The sequence below is a fragment of the Schistocerca nitens genome, chromosome 1, assembly GCF_023898315.1.
Source record: "Schistocerca nitens isolate TAMUIC-IGC-003100 chromosome 1, iqSchNite1.1, whole genome shotgun sequence".
Classification (NCBI taxonomy): Eukaryota; Metazoa; Arthropoda; class Insecta; order Orthoptera; family Acrididae; genus Schistocerca; species Schistocerca nitens.
This window is the reverse complement of record NC_064614.1, coordinates 160,785,620-160,805,215: the sequence shown is the minus strand read 5'-3', so window position 1 is coordinate 160,805,215 and position 19,596 is coordinate 160,785,620.

The following is a 19,596-nucleotide window of genomic DNA, read 5'->3' as shown; positions in this document are numbered from 1 at the left end:
TGAGTATAAAGAGCTAGTTGTGTCCCGCAAGAACGATATTTTCTGAAACCGTGCTGACTATACATCGTTTTCTTCGAGGTACTTCATAATGTTCGAATACAGTATTTGCAGTAAAACCCTACTGCAAATCGACGTTAGTGATATGGGCCTGTAATTCAGCGGATTACTCGTATTTCCCTTTTTGGGTATTGGTGTGACTTCAGCAATTTTCCAGTCTTTAGGTACGGATCTTACTGTGAGCGAGCGGTTGTATATACTTGATAAATACGGAGCTATTGTATCAGCATTTTATTGTATTGTATTGTATGGAACTGGGGACCTAGAAACGACGGAAAGGGTTCGTCCCGGCCGTAGCCTTCAGAGGTTCTAAACCCCACAATAGGCTACAGCAGTCCACTCACCCCACCGCCGCCCCACACGGAACCCAGGGTTATTTGTATCAGCATACTCTGAAAGGAACCTGACTGGTATATAATCTGGACCGGAGTCCTTGCCTTTATTGATTTCAGCTGCTTTGCTACACCGAGGATATCTACTTCTGTGTTTCTCATCTTGGCAGTTGTTCTTGATTGGAATTCTGGAATATATACTTCGTCTTCTTTGGTGAAGGAGTTTCGTAAAACCGCGTCTAATAACTCTGCTTTAGTGGCACTGTCATCAATGACTTCACCGTTGTTATCGTGCAGTGAGGGTATTGATTGAGTCTTGCCACTGGTATGCTTTATGTATCTACACCTATATGGATACTCTGCGAATCACATTTAAGTGCCTGGCAGAGAGTTCATCAAACCACCTTCACAATTCTCTATTATTCCAATCTCGTATAGCGCGCGGAAAGAACTAACACCTACGTCTTTCCGTACGACCTTTGATTTCCTTTGTTTTATCGTGGTGATCGTTTCTCCTTATGTAGGTCGGTGTCAACAAAATATTTTCGCACTAGGAGGAGAAAATTGGTAATTCGTATTTTGTGAAAAGATTCCGCCGCAACGAAAAACACCTTTAGTGATTTCCAGCCCAAATCTTGTATCATTTCAATGACACACACTCCCATATTTGGCGATAATACAAAACGTGCTGCCCTTCAACTTTTTCGATGTACTCCGTCAGTTCTACCTGGTAAGGATCCCACACCACGCAGCAGTGTTCTAAAAAAGGACGCAGAAGCGTAGTGCACGCAGTCTTCGTAGATCTGTTACATTTTCCAAGTGTCCTGCCAATAAAACGCAGCCTTTGGTTAACCTTCCCCACAACATTTTCTGTGTGTTCCTTCCAATTTAAGTTGTTCGTAATTGTAATTCCGAGGTATTTAAATTTATGGCCTTTAGATTTGATTGATTTACCGTGTAACCGAAGTTTAACGAATTCCTTTTAGCACTCATGTGGATCACCTGACAGTTTTCGTTATTTAGGGTCAATGGACAATTTTCATACCATTCAAATATCTTTTCTAAATCGTTTTGCAAATTGTTTTGATCTTTTGATGACTTTATTAGTCGATAAACGACAGCGTCATTTGCAAACAACCTAAGACGGCTGCTCAGATCGCCTCCCAAATAGTTTACAGAGATTAGGTACAGCAAAGGGCCTATAACACTACCTTGGGAAACGCCAGAAATCACTTCTGTTTTAATCGATGAATTTCCAACTGAGACGAAGTTCCATAAGCACGGTCGCAGGTTCGAATCCTGCCTCGGGCATGGATGTGTGTGATGTCCTTAGGTTAGTTAGGTTTAAGTAGTTCTAAGTTCTAGGGGACTGATGACCACAGATGTTAAGTCCCATAGTGCTCAGAGCCATTTGAACCATTTGAACCATAAGCACGCGACTTTACTACAAGCCGCTTGTGCGGTACAATGTCAAAAGCCTTCCGGAAATCCAGCAACACGGAATCGATCTGAAATCTCTTGTCAATAGCATTCAATACTTCACGTGAGTAAAGAGCTAGTTGTGTTTCACAGGAACGATGTTTCCTAAATCCATGTTGACTGTGTGTCAGTAGACCGTTTTCTTCGAGGTAATTCATAATGTTTGAACACAATATATGATTCAAAATCCTGCTGCATATCGACGTTAACGATATGGGACTGTAATTAAGTGGTTTACTCCTACTACCTTTCATGAATATTGGTGTGACCTGTGCAACTCTCCAGTCTTTGGTTCAAAATGGCTCTGAGCACTATGGGACTCAACTGCTGAGGTCATTAGTCCCCTAGAACTTAGAACTAGTTAAACCTAACTAACCTAAGGACATCACAAACATCCATGCCCGAGGCAGGATTCGAACCTGCGACCGTAGCGGTCTTGCGATTCCAGACTGTCCAGTCTTTGGGTACGGATCTTTAGTCAAACGACCGGTTGTATATAAGTACGGAGCTAATGCATCAGCATACTCTGAATGGAACCTATTTGGTACACAGTCTGGACCAGAAGACTTGCTTTTATTAACTGATTTAAGTTGGTACACTACTCCGAAGATATTTACTTCTACGTTACTCATGTTGGCAGCTGTTCTCGATTCGAATTCTGGAGTATTTACTTCGTCTGCTTTTGTGAAGTCATTTCGGAAGGCCGTGTTCAGTAACTCTGCTTTGCCAGCACTGTCTTCGATAGTATCTCCATTGGTATCGCGCAGAGAAGGCATTTGTTGTGTCTTGCCGCTAACATACTTTACATACGCCCAGACTCTCTCTGGATTTTCTGCCAGGTTTTGAGACAAAGTTTCGTTGTGGAAACTGTTACAAGCATCTCGCATCGAAGTACGCGCTGTATTTCGAACTTCTGCAAAACTTTGCCAATCTTGGGGATTTTGCAAGCTTTTTTCGTTGCTTCTGCAACAGCGATCTGACCCGTTTTGTGTACCATGGGGGATCATTACCATCACTTAGAGATTTATGTGGTATATATCTCTCAATTGCCGTCGATACTATCTCTTTGAAATCATTCCACAGCTTTTCCACGCTTACATGATCAGATCAGGAGTAGTAAAGACTGTCTCTTAAAAATGCTTTAAGAGCATTTTTATCAGTTTTTTTTAAATAGATACACTTTTCGTTTCTTTTTTATGGTTGTAGGTGTTGCGGTGTTCAGCCTAGCAGCAACTGCCTTGTGGACGCTGATCCCCGTATTCGTCACGATACTCCGTATTTGTCCAGGATTGTTTGTTGCTAAGAGGTCAACTGTGCTTTCGCAAACATTTACGTTTAGAGTGGGCTCGTGAACTAATTGTTCAAAATAAGTTCCTAAGAAAACATTCAGTACAATTTCGGCTTTAAATATATAATTTTTCCAGCATATCGAGGGTAGATTTAAATCGCCACCGACTATAATTGTATGGCTGGGGTACCTATTTGAAATGAGACTCAAGTTTTCTTTGAAATGGTCAGAAGCTATCTTCTGAGTCCGGGGTCGGTAAAACGACCCAATTAATAGTTCAGTCCGATTGCCGGGTATAAACTCTACCCATACTATTTCGCAGGAACTATCTACTTCAATTTCACTACAAGGCAAACTACCTCTGACAGCAATAAATACCCCACCACCAACTGTATTTAATCTATCCTTTCCGAACACTGTTAGATCGTCTGAAAAAATTTCAGCTAAACGTATTTCCGGCTTTAGCCAGCTTCCTGTACCTATAACTATTTGAGCTTCAGTGCTTTCTATTGGGGCTGGGAGCTCTGGTGCTTCCCCAACACAGCTACGACAATTTACAACCACAATACCAATCGTTTTTACAACTACCTTACTGTGTTTTACCTGCCCCCTTTTAGACGGACGCCCTTTCTGTGGTTTCTTGAGACCCTCTAACCTCTCAGTCAGTTCAGTCAGCGAGAACGCATAACGACACGGCTCGCAGTATATGAAGAAGACTGCTACGTCTCTCACCGAAACATGTTCATAAAAAGGAAACAAAAACTTGGCCCAACACCCGCTAGCTCCCGTTAAAACAAATATTATTAAAACATGAACCATTCTGACTGACACAATAAGAAGGACAATGCCTTCATGGGAAATTGTTTGCGGTGGTCTGCGGAATCATGATAGTACCCAGGCGTGCACCTCTTCGTCTGAAGCAAATCGACGGCCACGAACGTCTTTCTTCAGGACTCCCGAACTACGGAAATGGGGAGAGATCGGGACTGCATGGAGAATGCGTAAGTGCATCCCAGCGAAACTTGTGCAGCGTGGTCGAAACAACAGGTACGACGGCTCCGGGAAAGTCACGATGACCTCCTTCTTTGACTGCAAGGGCCCGCAGCTCTTGTTTCCTCAATTCTATTCAGTACATTTTTCTTGCCATTCTAAGTCTACATTGTGAGTCTACATTTTATATCCTCACTGGTTCGACCATCATCAGTTATTTTGCTGTCCAAATAGCAAGACTCGCCTACTACTTTAAGTGTCTCGTTTTCTAATTTAATTCCCTTACAATCACTTTATTTAATTCGACTACATTCCATTATCCTTGTTTTGCTTTTGTTCATGTCACGACACTGTCCATTCCGTCTAACTGCTCTTCCAAATTCTTTGCTGTCTATGGAAGAATTACAGTGTCATCGGTATACTTCAAGGTATACGTTAATACTTTCTCTAAATTTTTCTTTTGTTTCCTTTACTGCTTCCTCAATGTACAGATTGAATAACATTTGGTATACGCTAGAACCCTGTCTCACTTCCTTCTCGATCACTGTGTCCCTTTCATGCCTCTGCACTCTCCCTACTGCCGTCTAGTTACTGTAAAATTTGTAAATAGCCTTCCGCTCCCTATCTTTTACACCTGTTACCTTCAGAATTTCTAAGAGTATTTCAGTCAACACTGCCAAAAGCTTTTATAAGTCTACAAATGTAATAAATATAGGGTTGCGTTTCCTTGACATGTTCCTACGTTTCTCCGGAATGCAAACTGATCTTCCTCGAAGTCGGCTTCTACCGATTTTTCCTTTCTTCTGTAAAGAATTCGTGTAATTATTTTGCATCCATGACATACTGAACTGATAGTTCTATCATTTCTGTTCTCGATAGCTGAGAGTCGATAGTATCATTCAGCAGTTCAACATTTCCACATGCACGTGTTCATCAACCATGTGATAGTTCCAAATTTTCCCACAAATTGAATGAAATAAGCAGTCTTACATTTGTGAACACTTAAAGCAAGTTACCAATCTTTGCACCACTTTGAAATCTCACTAAGACCTCATTGAATATTTGTGGGTACTTCATTATAGATAACTGGATAATATGTGAAGAGTGTTAGGTTACTATTGACACCGTATGCCGAGTCATGAATACAGGCCAAACGACATCAACAGCAGGGGTCTCAATCACTTCCTTCGTACCAATCACTGCCTGCACCGAGGAGTCAAAAGTCATGGAATAGCGATATGTACATAAAGAGATGGCGGCAGTATCGCGTACACAAGGTATAAAAGGGCGGTGTATTTGCAGAGCTGTCACTTGTACTCGGGCGACTCATGTGAAAAGGTTTCCGATGTGGCTATGGCCGCACGACGGGAATCAAACTCTGAACGCGGAATGGTGGTTGCAGCTACGTAAGTGGGACAGTCAGTTCCAGAAACCGTTCGGTAATTCAGTATTCGGAGATCCAGAGTGACAAGAGTGTGCCGAGAACACCACATTTCAGGCATTACTTCTGGTAAGGGACAAGACGGTAGCCGACGGCCTTCACTTAAAGATCGAAGGCAGCGGCGTTTGCGTAGAGTAGTCAGTACTAACAGACAAGTAACACTGCGTGAAATAACCGTAGAAGTCAATGTGGGACGTGTGACGAACGTATCCGTCAGGACAGTGTGGCGAAATCTGCCGTTGATGGGCTACGACAGCGGACGACCGACGCGATTGCCTTTGTTAACAGCACAACATTGACCGCAGCGCCTCTCCTGGGCTAGTGACCGTATCGACTGGACCCTAGACGACTGGAAAACCGTGGCCCGGTCAGACGAGAGCCGATTTCAGTTGGTAAGAGCTGACAGCAGGGTTCGAGTGTGGCGCAAATCCCACGAAGCCATGGAGACCAGGCGTCAAAACGACACAGCGCAAGCTGGTCGTGGCTCCATGATGATGATGCTGTGTTTACATGGAATGGACTGGGTCCTCTGGAAGTTCAGCTACCTAGAGACTATTTGCAGCCATTCATGGTTGGCTCTGAGCACTATGGGACTCAACTGCTGTGGTCATAAGTCCCCTAGAACTTAGAACTACTTAAACCTAACTAACCTAAGGACATCACACACATCCATGCCCGAGGCAGGATTCGAACCTGCGACCGTAGCGGTCGTGCGGTTCCAGACTGTAGCGCCTTTAACCGCTCGGCCACTCCGGCTGCCATTCATGGATGTCATGTTCGCAAACGACGTTGAAATTTGTACGGATGACAATGCGCATTGTCACCGAGCGAAAAAATGTTCGTGATTTGTTTGAAGAACATTGTGGACAATTCGAGCGAATGATTTGGCCACCCAGGTCGACAGACATGTATGCCATCGGAGATTTCTGGGACATAATCAAGAGGTCAGTTAGTGCATGGAACCCTGTACCGGCAACATTTTTGCAATATGGACGGCTATAGAAGCAGCATGACTCAGTATTTCTGCAAGGGACTTCCAGTGACTTGAGTCCATACCACGTCGAGCAGCTGTACTAAGCTGGGCAAAACGAGGTCCGACACGATATTACGTTTCCCATGACTTTTGTCACCCGAGTGGATTTCTGTAGCTACTTCACGTACCATACTTGAATGGAACAAGGTGATTACGTGGTAAAACAGACAGTTCCGTACGTCACGCACTTCACTGCGGATTGCAGAGTACAGACGCAGACGTAAGAGGTAAGCAATGATGGCAGTAATCAGAAGGGCGACTAATGCATATGTGCAGCGGTAGAGACAACGGTGCGAAGGCCAGTGGAGTGGGCTGAGGCGAACACGCAGCACTCTGCCCGCTTTCCTCTCACACTCCGTCACGCAGGAACACGCGCCGGTCTGCTGACGCCTCAGCACTCGGCAGTTCCCAGGCCGGCCCCTCCTGCCTGCTGTCAGCTTTGTTCCGGCCGCAACAAGTGGTCACCGATATCTGCCACCAGTTCTCACCGTCACTCGCTTCGCTTTGCTCTGTCCAATACAACTCGCGCTCTCTCTTTCCGCGAGTGGGCGAATCGATAGTAATCGAATGAATCGACTAACATTAACTCCCTTCTCGTCGTTGCTAACACCGTCATCAGGCCGGATGCGAAAGTAGTGACAGTGTCTGAAATGTTGTGTGTACCTGCTTCTGAAATAGTTAACTCATTGCCAGGTATGGTAAGGAAAACAGTTAACTGTTGGGAGGCTGTATTCATTATTACTCAAATTACTGTGTTTAAATTACAGATAATAGGCTACAATGTAATAGATAATTATAAATAAGAAGTAAAATACGTAGGTAATGATGGTAGCGAGCAAAGAAATAAACGTTTTTTGTATGAATCGTGTTACTGGTAATCAACATATTCGCCTTCAAAATTCATGCAAATTTCCAAATTGTCAAAGGACAACACTGGCACTTTAAACGCTCACTTAAACAAACCACTACGCCACTTGCTCAGCTGCCACCGTTTTAACAACAGCAAAGGCGACGACCGCACAACGTAACGTAATATTTTCAAGGGTATGGGTATAGTTTCCGAAGGTATCCGTCGATTCACTTATTTTCGCGATGCGATATAGATAGTCATTTTGTCATTCTTGAGTCGTACACTTTCGGTTTGTTCACATATATTTTCACGACGCAAGTTTTATAGAAATTACAGATGTGTGCGGTTCAGTCGCATCCAAGTTATTTTCTTTGTGCTGTCTATATTTTCGACACTTACACATACTAAAATCATATGTAAAAAAACCAAAACTGTTGCGAAATGATTTCTCTGAAAGCAAAAAATAAAATGTACTAGAGAAGTAGAATAATGTTCGAAGTCATGTACAGCAAATGAAGTGCCGACTGAGAATTTCAAGTTCTATAATTATTATTATTTTCTCTCTTTTCTCAGACGTTATGTCTGGTCAAAAATGGGAAGGGACGCGGACATTGATCAAGCGTCACTTCCTTTTAACTGTACGGTATATGTTATATCGCATTTAGGAACTTTCGGGTAATTGAACGTGTATCAATAATTACGGATTTCTGAAGTTTTATATATAAGTTTGGATGTAGCTGTATTGCGTTGATGTACGGGTGGATATTGTGTGGTATGACTCCTGTAGTTGATAGTATAATTGGTATAATGTCAACTTTATCCTGATGCCACATGTCCTTGACTTCCTCAGCCAGTTGGATGTATTTTTCAATTTTTTCTCCTGTTTTCTTTTGTATATTTGTTTATTGGGTATGGAGATTTCGATTAGTTGTGTTAATTCCTTCTTTTTATTGGTGAGTATGATGTCAGGTTTGTTATGTGGTGTTGTTTTATCTGTTATAATGGTTCTGTTCCAGTATAATTTATATTCATCATTCTCCAGTACATTCTGTGGTGCATACTTGTATGTAGGAACGTGTTGTTTTATAAGTTTATGTTGTAAGGCAAGCTGTTGATGTATTATTTTTGCTACATTGTCAAGTCTTCTGGGGTATTCTGTATATGCTAGTATTGTACATCCGCTTGTGATGTGATCTACTGTTTCTATTTGTTGTTTGCAAAGTCTGCATTTATCCGTTGTGGTATTGGGATCTTTAATAATATGCTTGCTGTAATATCCGGTGTTTATTGTTTGATCCTGTATTGCAATCATGAATCCTTCCGTCTCACTGTATATATTGCCTTTTCTTAGCCATGTGTTGGATGTGTCTTGATCGATGTGTGGCTGTGTTAGATGATACGGGTGCTTGCCATGTAGTGTTTTCTTTTTCCAATTTACTTTCTTCGTATCTGTAGATATTATGGATCCAAAGGGTTGTAGAAGTGGTTATGAAATTGCAGTGGTGTAGCCGATGTATTTATATGAGTGATTGCTTTGTGTATTTTGCTAGTTTCTGCTCGTTCTATAATGAATTTTCTTAAATTGTCTACCTGTCCATAATGTAGGTTTTTTATGTCGATAAATCCCCTTCCTCCTTCCTTTCTGCTTAATGTAAATCTTTCTGTTGCTGAATGCATGTGATTTATTCTATATTTGTGGCATTGTGATCGTGTAAGTGTATTGAGTGCTTCTAGGTCTGTGTTACTCAATTTCACTACTCCAAATGAGTAGGTCAATATTGGTATAGCATAAGTATTTATAGCTTTTGTCTTATTTCTTGCTGTCAATTCTGTTTTCAGTATTTTTGTTAATCTTTGAGTATATTTTTCTTTTAGTTCTTCTTTAATATTTGTATTATCTATTCCTATTTTTTGTCTGTATCCTAGATATTTATAGGCATCTGTTTTTTCCATCGCTTCTATGCAGTCGCTGTGGTTATCCAATATGTAATCTTCCTGTTTAGTGTGTTTTCCCTTGACTATGCTATTTTTCTTACATTTTTCTGTTCCAAAAGCCATATTTATATCATTGCTGAATACTTCTGTTATATTTAGTAATTGGTTGAGTTGTTGATTTGTTGCTGCCAGTAGTTTTAGATCATCCATGTATAGCAAACGTGTGATTTTGTGTGGGTATGTTCCAGTAATATTATATCCATAATTTGTATTATTTAGCATGTTGGATAGTGGGTTCAGAGCAAGGCAGAACCAGAAAGGACTTGGTGAGTCTCCTTGGTATATTCCACACTTAATCTGTATTGACTGTGATATTATTTGAATTTGTTTGGATATTAAGTGTGGTTTTCCAATTTTTCATTACTATGTTTAGGAACTGTATCAATTTAGGATCTACTTCGTATATTTCCAATATTTGTAGTAACCATGAGTGGGGTACACTATCAAAAGCTTTTTGGTAATCAATGTATGCGTAGTGTAGCGACCTTTGTTTAGTTTTAGCTTAATATGTCACCTCTGCATCTATTATCAGTTGCTCTTTACATCCTCGTGCTCCTTTGCAACAGCCTTTTTGTTCTTCATTTATAATTTTGTTCTGTGTTGTATGTGTCATTAATTTCTGTGTAATGACTGAAGTTAATATTTTGTATATTGTTGGTAGGCATGTTATGAGGCGATATTTAGCTGGGTTTGCTGTGTCTGCTTGATCTTTAGGTTTCAGGTAAGTTATTCCTCGTGTAAGTGTATCAGGAAATGTGTATGGGTCTGCAATGTAACTGTTAAATAATTTAGTTAGATGTGAATGTGTTGAGGTGAACTTCTTTAGCCAGAAATTTGCTATTTTATCTTTTCCAGGGGCTTTCCAATTGTGAGTAGAATTAATTGCTTGGGTGACTTCATGTTGCAAAATTATCACTTCAGGCATTTGTGGTATTATCTTGTATGTGTCTGTTTATGCTTGTATCCACCGTGCATGCCATGCCTGTTATGTTGTACTGGGTTTGACCATACGTTGCTCCAAAAGTGTTCCATGTCTGTTATGTTTGGTGGATTGTCTATTTTAATGTGTGTGTTATCTATTGCCTGGTAAAATTTCTTTTGGTTTGTGTTGAATGTTTGGTTTTGTTTCCTTCTATTTTCACTTTTTTTGTATCTTCTAAGTCGTTTGGCCAATGCTTGTAATTTCTGCTTCTTTTCATCTAATTGCTCTATCGCTTCTTGTTGTGAGATTTTACCTAACCTTTTTCGTTTCTTTTCTGACATTTCATTTCTTATAAATTGTGTTAGCTGTCCGATTTCTTTTCTCAGTTTTTCTATTCTGATCTGTAGCCTGTGTTGCCATGCTGGTTTTGTGGGTTTCTTCTGTGTGCTGGTTGGTTCTGATCTCTGCGTAGTGTGTATATTTAGTGTAGTGAGTGCTCCTATATAAACCAGTAGTTTTAACTCTTCCATAGTTGTGTTTTCATTTATTTTGTTGTGCATTATTGTGTTGATAGTTTTTATTGTTGTTTCGACTTGTGGGTTATTTGGCGGTCTATGCAAGAAAGGTCTAATGTCTGTATTTGTGTCTTTGTATTCTATACATGTCAGCTGAAATTTTTCTTCTATATCTACCATGTGTGTCACTTCGTGTTCTATTTGTGCTTGTTCTGGTGGCTGTCGCAAGATTTCGTTTTCCTCTGATTGTTTAATTGATGCGTGTTGTTCTTTGTATGTTTGCTCTGGGATGTTTGAGTCCATTACTGTGTTTTCTTCTTCTCCTGATTGCACATTATTTTGTTCCAGTATTTGTTGTACTTGTTGTTTGATGTTTTCTAATTCTGACTGGGGTATCCTGTTATTTTTGATTATTACACGGATCTGATCAGCTAGTCGTTGTTCTGTTAAAAATTTTAATTCTGGGTATCTGGTAATAACTGTTGTGTATACTTGTGATCTGTATCCAGTTGTGTTGGTTCCTAGGTTTGTTGCTTGGTAATAACAGAACATGAGGTGTAGATTACTTTCATCTGACCATCTCATCCTCTGCCTTTGTTTTCCTTCTAGGGTGGTTGCAGGAAGCATATCCTGCAAAACACCTCTATTTGGAGTTAAATCATTTTCCAGTTGGCTAGCAGTGTCGTTACCATTGTGGGCAGGCATAGGGTTCAAGCGTCGTCCCCGACCATGACGGCACTTGTCCGAGGCTTCTTTAGTTCTGTCCTGAACCAACTAATCACACTAAAAGGGGGGTTAGCCCTATTACTGGTTTGTTCTTTTCGTCGCCTTTTACGACTGGCAGAACATACCGGAGGCCTATTCTTTTCCCGGGCCTCCACGTGGTTTATTATTATTATTATTATTATTATTATTATTATTATTATTATTATTATTATTATTAATATTATTATTATCTATTATTTAACTTAGAATTTTAATTCATGAGTACTAGAGAGCTACATAATATACGAGGGTAATCCCAAAAGTAAGGTCTCCTATTTTTTTATAAGTAAAGAACTGTGTGTGGCAGTTGGTCACACTGTTATGAAAGTGCTTCACGCGCTGTGTGCAAACATGCGCATGCCGCGCTGAGGCGCTCAGTCTTGGCTTGGCAGCCGTTGAGAATGGAGCTCACTTTTGGATGTCACCGCCAAGTGCGAATTGCGCGCAGTTATTCAGTTTTTGAACGCAAAGGGCACTGCGCCGATTGAAATCCGTCGCCAATTGACGGAAGTGTGTGGTGAGTTGTGCATGAATGTCAAACATGTTCGTAAGTGATGTAGAGAGTTTGCAGGTGGTCGGACCGAAATTCACGACGAACAAAGGAGCGGGAGATAGCCAATTTCTGAGAAGACAGTGTTGAAGGTTGAGCAAAGCATGCGTGAAGATCGGCGGGTCACCCTGGATGATCTCTGCACGTTGGTTCCATACGTTTCCCGAAGCGTTTCCCGAAGCACCGCTCACAGAATTTGAACGGAAACATTGAACTACCGGAAGGTGTGCGCAAGGTGGGTGCCACGCATGCTGACTGAGGACCACATGCGGCAAAGAGTTGATGCTTCCCGCGCCTTTCTTCATCGCCTTGCAGCCGAACAGGACAACTTTCTGGACTCAATTGTCACGGGTGACAAAACATGGGCATACCACTTTACACCTGAGACCAAGCAACAATCACGCCAGCGGCGGCATCCTCCTTCGCCAAAGCCGCGGAAATTCAAACAAACACAGTCTGCCGGTTAGGTCATGACAACCGTTTTTGGGGATCGGAAAGGGGTATTGTTGGTCGACTTCATGCCCACTGGGACCACAATGAACGCTGACAGGTACTGTGAGACTCTGAAAAAACTCAAAATGGCCAATTCAGAACCGGAGAAGAGGAATATTGAGCAAGAGCGTACACATTCTCCATGACAACGCTCGCCCACACACCGCTCGGCATACCGTTGCCCTCCTGCAACAGTTTCAGTGGAACATAATCACCCACTCTGTCCTGACTTGGCGCCCAGTGACTATCACCTGTTCCCTAGGTTAACAGAATATTTGGATGTAAAGCGATTCAGCCCCGACGACGAGGTGAAAGAAGAGGTTCGTAACTTTCTGAACAGCTTGGCGGCGAGCTGGTATGACATGGGCATACAAAAACTGCCACAGCGTCTACAAAAAGGCATCGACAGAAATGGTGATTATGTCGAAAAATAGCTAAATGTTCAAGCTGTAAACTGAGGTAAAACATTATAGAAATAAACAGTTCTATGTACTTATAAAAAAATAGGAGACCTTACTTTTGGGATTACCCTCGTAGAAAACCAATATCCTCCAGTATTCTTTAAAATCGTTACCTTCTAAATTGAACCTTGAAGTCTCAATCGGCACCTCATTTGTTGTACAAGATTTAGAGCATCATTCAAGGAAGTTTCAAATGTTTCTCTAACTTATTTTATTACCTAGTTTCAGGCAGTATCGCAAAACATTGGACCGTTTTTTTTTCAATTTTTTTATTTTCAAACTTTTTACAGTTGAATATCGCACCAATGGAACTCTTTGTGCGCAAATAAGAGGTGAACTTTCTGCCATCTCACTGGCATAGCTAGCAGCAGCTGTCCGTGAAATATTTCATTTTCCCTCAAATAAATAACTACTTTTTTCTCCGTTACTTATACCCAGATTACCCGCAATCAATTAAATTTTTCTAAGCGAAACTAGACCTCACGCTGCTCAATTTGACATTTCATTAGTTCATTTTCCACTCCTCGTTTGGCTATAAAAATTTTGACAAAAATCCATGCGCTCAAACATTTGACCAGTAATTATGTTAAATGTGCAACACAAAATATTTAATGGAAATATTTACAATAATTATATTAAAATCCAATATGCTTTTCAATATAAACTGTGTAAATGATGATAGGTAATTGTTTTATCATATATATGGTCTTTACGCCGTCTTTGGTGGTCGCGTGTCTGTTGTACATTACGAGTAGTGTAGTAGATTGGGTAGCAGCTGGGGGAAGATGGGTTTGTGGTTCATAGAAATGCATTTTAATAACAAGAATGAACGTTTCATTTGCTGAGAATTCAAGCAGAAACTGATCATCATTTAAATCTGAAATATGGAGTCAGCGTGACGTACTGAAAACAACAAACTATCGCCGTCAACAAGACGAACCAGTTATGTGAAAATTTAGTTTTGCTGTTTGTCCTCATTTATTCTAAAGAAGGTGTGTAATATTGTCATATTGGAATTAAATGCACTTAGAATTCCATATCCATATCTTACGCGACGCTCTCGCGCCCGAGTAAACGATCCCCTGACGAAACAGGCCCACTTCGTTAGATCTTCTGTACCTCACTGTTAATTCTACTTTGTGACATTACCAGGCGATCAGTACCAGCAGCAGCTGTCCGTGAAATATTTCAATTTTCCCTCAAATCAATAACTAATTTTTTCTCGGATTTTCGTAGATACTCATGAATCGTTTGATCAAGTGTTTTGAAAGACAGTTCTACGTTGGATTACTTACATTTCCTGAAGATTCATCCACTGACTCTCAGCCTGGCTTCTGCTTTTCCAGAAATTAACAACTGGCTACGTATCACTCCTGTAGGACAAGACTAATCAATTACAGCATGCCCAGAGACAAATTTATCGATGTTATATCGTTCCGGCTTGCTTTTATCAAATTCTTTTGTGGTGGTATTGCTGTGCTTTCTAACGTCTTGGATAATTTGATTGTTCTATCAAAGTTTTCCCGTCAGAGGGTTCTTAGCGCAGCGACCGCGAGGCTATTTGGGCACGTGCCCGCTGCCGTGGGGTTCTCTTCGAGAGTTACACCGTGGGTCGTATGGTGGCCGCGAGCCGCGAGTGACTCAGACTGTGACGGCACAGCCGACAGTAGTGAATCTAAGGTGGCTGTTGCTTGTGCAGTGGCGTGGTCCGGCTTGCCACTGCTAGAGGCACGTGTGTCTCGAAGGGCTGTATTAGCATCCTGAAGAGCAGATCAGGAAGCTGTGTACTATTTTGGAATTCCGTGGAACGGACTCTTGGGGAGTCTGCAATGTATTGGTGGCAGACTATTGCGGGGTCTTGTCAATTATTCTTTCTCTGGTATCCTGTCGTCACCGTCTTAATTCTAGCTGATCCAGGAAACTAAGCTATGTGGCAAGGGTTTCCTTCTATCGAGTCATCCAGAAAGCGGCGACAATTTTGGTACTATTAGCTCCCGAGATCTGGTTACATCAGAAAGCTGAGTTATGTTTAACCTAATGTCAACGTTTAAACAGTGCTGTGACCTGAAATTCGTCGTGTTTTGTTAACATTCTAATAAACAGCTACTGCGCGTACAAAGTGCCAGCCTTTATGTTGGTTGCTTATTGAATCAAATCTATGTTTCAGTTAATTCTACCCACATGTTGTTCTTTGTTAACGCATTGTAAAGGCCACATTGATGACTAATGTTTGGTTAAAAAAATCAGGAAGCAGCCATTTGACAGGGATGGGGGGGGGGCTTAACTTGTATAGTTGTTGCCTAAATTCTAGGAAACATATGTTAGTTTTTACGCCTTCTTTTCCTGAGATATAAGTAGTGTGCAAAATCTGTGGTGTCAGCTTGCTTTATGTGGACGAGCGCCAGACTTTTAAACTGTTATTTCTTGTTGTACGATGTCATCCTAAATTGTAATATAAAGTACATAGCTTGTGTTATCACCATGTGAAAGTTAAAACAAAATTTTCTGGTTTTTAATAATGAAGTTCGAATTTCTACGTAATACATTATTTTAAGCAAAACGTGTAATGTAAATTCGGTCCAGCACCTTACCGCTTCCACCCTGCTCCTACCACTACAGAAATGTTTGAGCTATGCGACTGTATTGCAAATTTATGAAACAAAAATTCTACTGCTTCAGTAACTCTTCATTCACATTTAATCAGCACGACGCATTTCGCAGCATGCTGCCGCCCACAGGTGCATTATACTTATCTGAATTGTGGTGATGATAATTTGCTGGTGTACCATTGGGTTATGCATCAAAACATAATTCAGTACACAAATATATATTTATTTTCGTATGTTTTAAGCCTTATTATTTGTGTATTTACTTGCATATTTGCTGGAAATTTTGTCGTCTTCCACACAGAGAACAGTAACAATAACAGCACAACTAAAAACATTCCCATTCAGTTGTTGAGATCATTCCAGAAACTCTTTTAAGGTAAAATGCTTTCAATTGCTACGGTAGTATATACAATGGAAGTGAAACCTTTTCTGTGTAGATTGTATTTATGTGATGGCAGTTATTGAATGATATAATTATTTGAAGAAGACAATATTTTTAATAAAATAATCATTCGATAGCCGAGAAATTTTCGTAAATATTTTTTATTGTTGCTTCCTAGCTTATCATTTAGCTTAGCAGCCTGTTACAACATTCTGTGCGATGAATGAAAGTTTCTAATTCTTCATACAAGTGCAGATAGTGTTTCTTGTGCACTTTACGTAATAATTCGTGATATCATGCAATGGGCGGCCAGCGTCCTTTATGTGGGTGGCCACTGCTGATTTAGTATAACTGTTTGTGTGGTAGTCATTTATCTGTTTATTCTATATTTTTAGAGGTCTCTCCCAATTTGACCAACACAGAGGGCTTTGTATGCACTACATACTATTTTGTGAATGCCTGACTGTGGGTGTTTGTTGTGTGAAAGCAATGTTAATTTTGTGCAGTCTGAATATGTTTGCAATTCTTTAGGAGAGTTTGCCTTTCAAGCGTTGGTTTCTTATTTTCTGTGTATTAGTTTATATATGTATTTCCGTGTGAGGATGTGAGTTAGTGTGTCGTCATGGCCACTTACTGCAACTATTTGTTTGTTTATGCTGAGTTCATTGTGCTTCTCATATTTATCTATTAGTATATTATTGGCTTGTTATATGTAGCACGTCTGTGTGCCATGGGCTGGCAGGATTAGCTGCCTATTGTTGTTTTTCTGTGAACATTGAAGGTGTGTTAATTATTTTCTTTAGCGATCTTCCGGTCTAGGAAGTTAACAGAACTGTATCTCTTCGCCTATTTACGCGCAATACGTAACATTTATTTACGTTTAGGGCCAATGCCAGTGCCTGCGCCTATCGCTCGTCCCGCCGCAGATTTCTGCGGCTGCTGCCTTCTTACAGAGAACTGCATCGTCTGCGAACAGGTTTTGGAGCTTCCGATGTTATCCACTAGATCACTTATACATACCGCAATCAGTAATGCTCCATCATACTTCAACGTACTTCCATAATTACCTAGACACCTGCCGATTTTGTAACGTTAAGAGGGAGGTGCTGAGTTCTATCTGCAAGAAAGTCCCGACTCCAGCCACAAATCTGGTCCGATACTCGGTAACTCGAAATTTGTTCACTAAATGACGGTGCAGAAAAGTATCAGATGCCTTCCTGAAGTTAAGGAACACATCAACCTCGGCGCCTTTGGTTGGTTGGTTTAGAAGCGGGAGAAGGGACCAAACTACGAGGTCATCGGTCCCTCGGCGCCTTTGTCTACGACAATACGCATTTCATGGACGAAAATAGCATGCTGTGTTCCGCTAGATCTTTGCTTATGAATTCTATGTTGACTTTTTTAGAGGAGGGAAGAAAATACGGAAACATCTGTTTCTGTTTCGGATCAAGTCCAGATTTTGTTGATTGGCTTTGCGCCGTCCCTAACCAAAACTCCGCTTTACCGGTCCCAAGCCTGGGGCCTCATCGTTCAAGTGATGAAGCAGGAGGGGGGAGGGGGAGGAGTAACAACTTCGTAAAAAAAGCTAGGGCTCACCTGGCCCGGGTGATAGCACCCTGTGAGGGCTCCATGCTAGGGTGACAGTAAAGACTTCTACGGCAGGGAAGGCATAAAGAATGGCTCTTACAAGAGCGGAACTAAGAAGAAGCAACACAAGCAAAAAATTACACAATGCGTTTGACTTGCAACAAGCGGCAAAGTGGTCGGCAACTGTTCACCAGAGGTGCGGTTGGAAACGTATTGCCGGCCGGCGTGGCTGTGCGGTTAAAGGCGCTTCAGTCTGGAACCGCGTGACCGCTACGGTCGCAGGTTCGAATCCTGCCTCGGGCATGGATGTGTGTGATGTCGTTAGGTTTAAGTAGTTCTAAGTTCTAGGGGACTTATGACCACAGATGTTGAGTCCCATAGTGCTCAGAGCCATTTGAACCATTTTTTTGGAAACTTATTCCTCGCAGCTAATAACCCTGAGCAGTATCTTTAGGAAACTTGTTCCCGTAACTCAAAGCAATCAATAATGAAGATGCAATCTGTAAGAGATTTTATCCCAGGTAGCACTCAGTTTCCCGTTTCCAAGAAATAAAAAGTGGGATTCGGATTTTGGGAGTCTACGACATCGTGCAAAGAATGAGTCGGAGCATCCTGATATCTGCTTTAACCAACAAACCTATAAAATCAAACACAAAAACATAAATTACCTGGCACTTTTAATGTAAATTCACTCTTAAAAACAGGAAAACTTAAAACTTAAATAAACTTCCTAAAGGAAAAAAATATAATGATAACAATGCTGCAGGAAAAAAGATTTACTGATGAATACCCTTTAGATTCAGTAGGATTCACGATATTTAAGGGAAAACCAGCGGAAAAAGTTACGAAAAACGTACCCCAATTTGGAAGAGATTTCTTTGTAAACAAAAGCAAATTAAATTAAATAACGGAATTTAACTCAATTAGTGAACTCTTTCCACACTAACATATAAATCATCAAACAAAGTTTACACTATTTTAAATACTCATGCACCAACGAACGATACAAACAGAACACAGAAAGAGCAAACAGAACATATTTAGCAAACTGTGTGAAACAGCCTAGATCACATGCCACCGAAAAACACAGTATTACTGCCTGGAGACTCTAATGCACAAATTGGCAAAGACCGTGAGCAAAGATCAGTAACAGAAAAATTCTTTGCCCGTAAAAGAACCAAGCAAACAGAGAAAAACTCTGAAGCCTATGCTAAAATCTGCATTCTCCAACAAACTTCCTAGAAAATATACTACATGAGTACCTCCAAATCAGATTTGTGGTGAAAAACAACTCTATCACATTGCTATAAACAGACATTCTGCGATGGAAGTACTCAACGTGAAAGTTGCCAAGAGCGCCAGTTTAGATTCAGACCACAACCTATCATGAAGTTCAGGGTAAGACCAATATTTGGAAAAAATAACACGTACCAACGCAGAAAGTTTGATGTACAGAAGTTATCTGGAGAAAACGATCACATAATGCAATTGGAAAGAAGAATACCTAAATGCTGGGAACAACTTCAGAAAGACATTACTGAGATTGTAGAAGAAACTATCCCTGTGAAAGGAAATGCAACCATGCTTGGTGGAATGATGATTGTGATGAGGTAATTATAAAGAGACAACGACCTTGGAATATGTGGAACACAATCAAAAATGATAAGAACACGAAAAACTTTGTAAAAGCAAGGAACGCATCAACGGTCTCAAAAAGATCATAATACAACATACAGAAGATCAAGTAATGTGAAGTGAGTCACATGCTAAGCAGAACACGAGGAACTTTTATAAAACATTCAAAAATAGTTTAAAGAAGTGCACATCTTTAAGTTTACACTTTATAGA